The sequence below is a fragment of the Oxyura jamaicensis genome, chromosome 3 (assembly GCF_011077185.1).
Source record: "Oxyura jamaicensis isolate SHBP4307 breed ruddy duck chromosome 3, BPBGC_Ojam_1.0, whole genome shotgun sequence".
In the NCBI taxonomy this organism is placed as follows: domain Eukaryota; kingdom Metazoa; phylum Chordata; class Aves; order Anseriformes; family Anatidae; genus Oxyura; species Oxyura jamaicensis.
In genome coordinates this window covers 46,393,821-46,402,129 of record NC_048895.1, presented here as the reverse complement: position 1 = coordinate 46,402,129, position 8,309 = coordinate 46,393,821, and the positions used below count along the sequence as shown (strand labels likewise).

General features: G+C 41.5%; 1 long non-coding RNA gene across 1 annotated transcript in view; it reads left to right on the top strand.

Moving 5' to 3' along the window:
* LOC118165110 overlaps positions 1-7,680 on the top strand; it is a 59,620-nt gene extending 51,940 nt beyond the window's left edge. The window contains exon 6 of the long non-coding RNA XR_004749869.1: positions 7,499-7,680. This is a non-coding gene — a long non-coding RNA (uncharacterized LOC118165110). The remainder of the gene's footprint in view (positions 1-7,498) is intronic.
* The last annotated feature ends 629 nt before the right edge of the window (positions 7,681-8,309 follow it).

The window sequence follows — 8,309 nt, the reverse complement described above, 5'->3', positions numbered from 1 at the left end:
AAGTGTTTATGAACTTTGGAAAAGAGGGCGGGCTACTCAGAAGGATTATAAGGATGTTGTAAGGATGTTCAGGGACAAAATTAGAAAGGCCAAAGCTCATCTGGAGCTCAATTTGGCTACTGCTGTTAAACATAACAGAAAATGTTTTTATAAATACAGTAACATGAAAAGGAGGACTAAGGAGAATCTCCATCCTTTCCTGGATGTGGGGGGGGAAACTTAGTGATGAGAGATGAGGAAAAGGCTGAGGTGCTTAATGCCTTCTTTGCCCCAGTATTTAGCAACAAGACCAATTGTACTCTGGATACCCAGTACCCTGAGCTGGTTGAAGGGGATGGGGAGCAGATTGTGACCCTCACAATCCACAAGGAAATGGTTGGTGACCTGCTACAGCACTTAGATGTATGCAAGTTGATGGGGCTGGATGGGATCCACCTGAGAGTACTGAGAGAACTGGCAGAAGTGCTGACCAAGCTGGTTTCCATCATTTATTGGCAGTCCTGGCTATCAGGGGAGGTCCCAGTCAACTGGTGGCTAGCAAATGTCACGCCCACCTACAAGAAGGGCTGAAGGGTTGACCCAGGAAACTACAGGCCTGTTAGTTTGACCTCAGTGCCAGGGAAGCTGATGGAGCAGATTATCTTGAGTGTCATCACGTGGCACTTACGGGGCAACCAGGCGATCAGGCCCAGTCAGCATGGGTTTATGAAAGGCAGGTCCTCCTTGATGAACCTGATCTCCTTCTGTGACAAAGTGACGCACTTAGTGGATGAGGGGAAGGCTGTGGATGTGGGCTACCTTGACTTCAGTAAGACTTTTGACAATGTTTCCCACAGCATTTTCCTCAAGAATCTGGCTGCACGTGGCTTGGACTAGTGTATACTTCATTGGGTTAAAAACTGGCTGGATAGCCGGGCCCAGAGAGTTGTGGTGAATGGAGTCAAATCCAGTTGGAGGCCGGTCACTGGTGGAGTCCCCCAGGGCTCGGTACTGGGGCCAGTCCTCTTTAACATCTTCATCGATGATCTGGACGAGGGGATCAAGTGCACCCTCAGCAAGTTTGCAGACGACACCAAATTAGGTGTGTGTGTCGATCTGCTCGAGGGTAGGAAGGCTCTGCAGGAGGATCTGGATAGGCTGGACCGATGGGCCGAGGCCAACGGTATGAAGTTCAGCAAGGCCAAGTGCCAGGTCCTGCACCTGGGGCACAACAACCCCAAACAGAGCTACAGGCTGGGAGATGTGTGGTTAGAAAGCTGCCTGGCAGAGAAGGACCTGGGAGTAGTGGTTGACAGTCGGCTGAATATGAGCCAGCAGTGTGTTCAGGCGGCCAAGAAGGCCAGCAGCATCCTGGCTTGCATAAGAAACAGTGTGGCCAGCAGGTCCAGGGAGGTGTTTGTACTGTACTTGGCTCTGGTGAGGCCGCACCTTGAGTACTGTGTTCAGTTTTGGGCCCCTTGCTACAAGGACATGGAGGTGCTCGAGTGAGTCCGGAGAAGGGCAACAAAGCTGGTGAGGGGCCTGGAGAACAAGTCTTACGAGGAGCAGCTGAGGGAGCTGGGATTGTTCAGTCTGGAGAAGAGGAGGCTCAGGGGTGATCTTTTCGCTCTCTACAGATACCTTAAAGGAGGCTGTAGCGAGGTGGGGTTTGGTCTATTCCCCTGCGTGCCTGGTGACAGGACAAGGGGGAATGGGCTAAAGTTGCACCAGGGGAGGTTTAGTTTGGATATTAGGAAGAACTTCTTTACTGAACGGGTTGTTAGTCACTGGAATAGGCTGCCGAGGGAAGTGGTTGAGTCACCATCCCTGGAGGTCTTCACAAGATGTTTAGATGTAGAGCTTAGGGATATGGCTTAGTGGAGGACTTGTTAGAGTTAGGTCAGAGGTTGGATTGTATGATCTTGGAGGTCTCTTCCAACCTAGATGATACTGTGATTCTGTTTCCAAGAATGGATCCCAGCAAATTTCAAATCTCAGTTTGAAATTTTATCTTGGTTTATCTCTAGTAGCAGTAAGGTCTTCAGAGTCTGAGGTGCATAAATAGCCACTCCTTGGAGCAACTAATTTGAAACCCCAAAAATATCTTATGTTCTCTGAAGCAGTCTGTGGATGCCATATCAGGAGTGAAAACATTAAGAAAAAGGTAAGGTTTTCATGTTTAATTTCTAAAAATGTAAAACCGTAAAAGTTAAGAGAAATAGTTAAAAGGAGTGGACAAAGAAGTAAATGTTTAGATTAGTAGAATAGTGAAGTCTGTATATCACGCATTCTGAAAAAGGAAAAAACGCTTAAAAAAACCACACACGTGCACCCACACAGAAACAGAACAACAAGACACTAAAAAGAATTTGAAAAAAAGCCAGTGTATTTAAATAAAAGAACAAAGGAAGCTATTAGAAGTAAAATAGCCATCCATCTGAATGTGCATATCCTGTCCAAGTGAAGAAAATAAAAGAAAGCAAACTTATCCTGTTGAATGTAGAACTCTAATGAGGCAAACCAAATAAAAAAAATTGAAAAGTGACCTAAAGGCACAGAAGTGACTAATAAGAATGTTCTCAGATACCTCAGAAACAGGAAGCCTGTTAGAAAGTCAATGGCCTGAAAGATGATTAAGGTGTAAATGGGACACTCCAGGAAGCTAGGCCCATGGCAAGAAAGCTAAAGGAATGATTTGCATCAATGTTCTCTTCAGAAGAGGTCATGGAGGTTTCCACATGTGAACCAGTCTTTATAGGGACAGGCCAGAACAGTCTCAAATCAAACCGTCTGCAGAAGAGATTTTCAGAGCAATTCAATTAAGCAGTAGCAAAACTCAAGGACCAGGTAGCATTCATCCAAGCATTCTAAAGAAGCTAAAATATGAGACTGCTAAACTGCTAATTTCTGAAATCAGCCTTGAAAGCAGAGAAATACAAAGTGGCAAATGTGATGCTATTAAAAAAAAAAAAAAGTTTAAAGAGCAGAGCCGAAAAACTACTGACCGGTAAAATTGATTTCTGTACCAGACAAATTGGTACAGATCATAGAAAATAGAATTGGTAAACACATCATTTTGTAGAGAGAAAACATGCCTCACAAATCCATTAGCAACCTTTGAAGAAGTTAATGAGAATCAGGCTGAGGGTGTGCTGCCTGGTATAGTGGACTTAGGTTTTCAAAAAGCTATTCATATCACCAAAAGGTCTTAAAGAAATTAATCAGGTATGGCATAAAAGGGAGGGCCCCTCACATGGTTTAATACATGGTTAAGGAAAAAACAACAACAAAAAAAAACAATCAGGTATAAATTACCATCTTCGCCCAGTGGAAAACTGCAACCCAGTTGAGTCCCATGTGGCTCCTGTTATTCTTATTTAGACTTGCTATGGAAACAGATGGAGCCAGGCTATGCTATCACTCCATAGCTTTCAAATATTTTCTTTAATCAGGAAACCAATTTAATCTGAGTACAGATTGCACAGCTTGGTACATAGGTACCGGAGGTCATTGCCAGGAGTATGTTGAGATTTTGTGGGTTGGCAAGGGGCATTGCCTGCAAGGAAGAAACTGTTTCTTAAGGTAGAAGTTGCAATAATGGCAGGAATCAGTGTAGTATATACCTCAGACTTGACAGAGGTGGCAGATACTTTTCGAGTGTATGTCAAGCAAATGAAATACTAATATTGACCCACTGTCAGCAAAGACATTTCTGGTCTGTGAAGGTGAGATAAAAGAAACAGATGGCCAGAATGGCCAATCTGTGGACCAGGATTATAATACTACAACAAGGAACAACTTTTTATAATTGAAACCTCAGAACCCCAAATAGTTACATTCAAGGAGCTTTATTATCCTCTTTTATGAATTGATTCTCTCTTTTATGTTAAATTAGGCAATCCAAGAAATCTAGGTAACTTGTTTTGGTGTAGGTATATGGAGATGACTATCAAGAGGTAATCATACCTGGTCACATGTAGGAAGAGTAATCTGCAGAAATTGAAGAGTGAGCCTTTTCAGACACTTCCAAATCTCAGCCCATGAGAGCTTTAGGGCAAAGACAACCTTTGTATCAATGTGTATGCATTTATGTTCTTTCTTTGATATTAAATAACTAATATTTTTCCTTTAGAGATGTTATGGTCCTGTTAAACAAGATGTTGTTTCAAAACCTATCTTTCAAATAAACTGCACTATAACTGTTGCATACAATGATCATAACTCTATGCAAAGAATTTGTTCACAAAGTGTATTGATGATACTTTGGGTTATATTTCAAAGTCTTTGGCTTGTATTACAGCCATTTTGGGGCATGGTAGTTTGCATGATTATGTAATTTTTACTTATCTTACTTTACTTATATCCAAGTGGATGTGTAACAGTCTAAGATCAATGCTCTTGTGCAAGAAATTCATGTATCTAACTTCCAGGGGAGCCATGAGTAAAGAACAGGTAAATAAACCATTGCGTGGTTTGGTACAGCTTGCATGCATATACACTCACACCTGCATACACACGATGTATCTTCTGGGAGTGCTAGAGGGCATGGAGGGTACTGCATACCTGCATTGGGTAGTCTGTCTGGGAGACTCCTGTGTGGGGAAGTAATGATTTGCAGAAGTGAAATTAGTGAAACCACAGCACAAAACTGTCATAATATCTATAAAAATCTATTTTTCCACTATTACCATGATAATAAAGTTAGTGAAAATGGTGCAGTTAAGGATGCCTAACACCTTGAGGAAGGACAGTGTGTTTGTTTCTTTTAAGATTGATTATTTTTATCCCATCATTTAATTTTTAGTTGTTTCTGAAAATCACCTCTCTTCAAACCAGCCCCCCAGACAAAACACCTCAAAATCTGAGTTTTATTTATTTTTTTAAATCATGCCCACAGAGATAATAAATATGTTATCCAAATAAATCATTTGGAGCCAAATCTGAAGCTTCTGAAAGACCAGCTCTACCCAAGACAAGTGCACTCCATAATAGATATGCTACCCATACACCTCGGTTAGGTCACAAGTTTTGCCATTCTAGCTTCTTGTGGAAGAAGGTCCAGGCCCTGTGGGATTTTATGAGCTGCTTCAGAGATTCACATCAGCTGCGGAGGTGCTACCCCTATTGAAGAAAGTTGTGTTTGTTGTTGAAGGCAGCAAAGATCTCTTGGGTTTAGTTTCTATGTTGTTTGTCAGATGTTGATTTAATATAAATGAGTGGACCCCACTGATTTCGAAGAAATTGTTTCATTTTATGTTACCTATAGATTTGGCTCATCTAGTGCCATTGGCAGCACTCTTGTGTAGCTATTGTTTGTCATTGCTTTGTGCATTGTGTAATGCCAGGCACTGCCCTCAAATTGCTCCAAGCTCTGGTTAGAGCAAATCAGTTCATATCAATTGACAGTGCCGTGACAGGTTACACCATCTGAAATGTGGGCTTAATGAGCAAGGCAATGCCAATCTGATCTGACAGTGGCTTCTAGTGACATTGAGCAGCTGTCAACAAGGACACAAGTGCATGGAGGAAGAAATTCTGGAACATCTACCTGGATTCTTCTTTTACTTATCCTCATTTTGCACAGATATAGCGAAATTGATTGTGTTTGCAAGGAAACCATGTGGGAACTAGGTCAAGTAGCACAATTTGTCTGTGAAATACTCCATTGAAATGGGTAGATTGATACCCACTGCTTTCAGGGCTGAATACAGCCCATTATTGTTTCTTATACATCAGATGAATCCAATCACTTGACGGTTTCACAACAGGAATTAAAAAATAATCTTTTTTCATGAGGTTCCTGAGGCATAGTTTGCTTAAGGCTGAGAAAACCTAGGAAGTCATTCCATATCTTTCTTTGTTCCTATACTCTTCCCCAGAAACCTGTTGTCAGTCACTGTTGATAGCACGATGTCGAAAGAGCTGAATTTTTGGTTTGAGCTGGTAGGGCCATTCCAATATGTATGATGAAAGGGCAAATAAATCCATATTTCTGCATCAAAACCATGTGACAAAAAATCATGTAATTTCATCCAATTCTGCCTCTATTTCTGAGAGATTAGGGAATTGCAAAACTGACTAAAGTGGACAGCTACCTGCACTGACATTGCCTCACTAAAATTTTCACCAGTATTCTTTTTTTAAATATATTCGTTAATTCCTCTCCCAGAACGACTACAGGTGAAGCTAAGCCCACCAGTGGAAAATGACAATGAACATTGACTTTAGTAGAAGATAGACTGTATCTAGGGAACAGAACATTTCTTCTGCTTGGAGAATGCCCTTACCATCTGAGGGATGAGGTGGCAGATAATAAGTACAAATCTTTGTTAATGTAATCATAAAGTTTTACAGTTAAAATAGAAAAGGTCAAGCAGTCCAAAAATCAAGGTTTCTTTAGCAGTCTTTAACTTGGCTGCATTCCACAGCTGGAGTATTTTCTGTTCTGTCTTTCTTTGTTAAATGTGTCATGTAATATATTCCTCTTTGACACTAAATGTGTATGATAAGTATACAAGGCATGAATTGCAGTAGAGATAACTGTTGCCATAGGAACCTTAACTTTTGCATTTGCCAAGTTTGAATCTATAATAGTGCAATCATAAGATTGCAAGGCAGGGCAAGGTCATGTCCCCCTGACCCTTCCCTTTGGAGGAATCTATTCCTGCACACCTCCCTGCCAAGCTCCATGCTGTTACCACCAGCAGGTCCACGCATCAGGGTGGGGGGACACTGGAGACAATAGACGGTACTTCTGCCAGGGTGACTTTTCAGGGGCTGTTGTGGTCCCTTGACATTTCCAGGTGAACCTATAGGAGCTTGCAGGCAGGTCTATCCTGTGTTGCCTTGTTCAACTAGTTCATGAACCAAGCATTTAGCAACACTTACTTTTTTTTTTTTTTGGCTATTCCAGATGTTTTCCCTTAATTTCTCACAGATACAGACATACAAAGCATAATATTTTACGATGTGAAGAGCCAGTATGTTTCTTGTATGATAACTTCTACTGAGCCCAACCATAACCAGGAACTCTGCTATAGGGGCACGAATAAACTTATTTATTCCCTGAGCATTAACACCTAAAATTTCCTACAGGAAAACACTGCACAGAACTTTTCTCTTCATGTCCTTCATCCTAACACAGCCCTAAAATGTGAATTTCTGCATTGATAAAATTCTGATGTATTAGTGCTTGCTTACTCCCAAATAGAACTGAAAACCTGAAATATCAAAGGCATGAAATAGAATTGCATAGTGAAACATATGTTGGAGATAACAAAACTGTTCATTTTGTATTAGCTCAGCACTCCACTATCTTTTTCTGAAGAGTCTCACTACCTTGTGGAAATTTGATCTGATACCTTGTGTTGGTTTTTTTTTTTTTTTTTTTTAGTTTCCTGAGGCCCAGAATCTCAGACTAGAATACATCTCCTGAGGAATATCAGTTCCTAGTGGAGAGTAGCCCAAACTCAGTGTCCATTACCTACTCACATGAGCCTCTTGTGAAGAAAGATCCAAGGAGAAGAGATACAGGAATACAATCCACTGTGGAAATGCCTGGCCACTGTTGAGATGTTTTGATACAGCCTGGTGGCTTTCATGCCTCCTGTGTATGATGTACAACTTCTGCAGACATAAAACACTTTCTCTCAACAGTTTTCTCTTCATTGATTTTTCCTGAAATGAAGGGAGGGAGGAAGGAAGGAAGGTAGGAAAGAAACAGAAGGAAAGAAGGAGAGAGAGAAAGAATTCTGCCTCTCCTTCAAAGCACACACAGTCCTGAAAGACAGCCAACAGGAGCTGAAAGGTAGCTCCCCAAGCAGCAACCTTGTGTGCCATCACTTGATGAACGAAGTATTTGTTCTTTCTCTCTCTTGGGATGATCACTCATGCCAAGTATTCTGGCATGCTCCTGAGCCTGCTGTCCAGACGATATTCACTTACTAACAGGAGCATTTGTCTTTGTGTAATGCTCTAAGTTATACCACTGGGTTTTGCAGGGCATGAGAATTTTCAGTGTTGGAAAGAGAATAAAAGGCCACTTCCTTTCTCTTCAGGCAAGCAGAGACTCTGCATTCTCTCCATGTAGGCTCTTCTTTGTTATTTTTGTCCAGAGATTGTCTTAGATCCAAGTCAACCAAACAAAAGCTGATTATCTCACCTTTAAATAGAGGGATTACAGCAGAGAAGTTGATGCTGGGTAACTGATCTCCCACTTGAGTGGCTGAGGGGGATATCCCTTACAATGAAACAAATTTGAAGGAAGGAGAGGAAAAATTGCCAGGCTAAAGATTAATGCAGAGCCATAGCTCCAAGCATCATGGCTGACA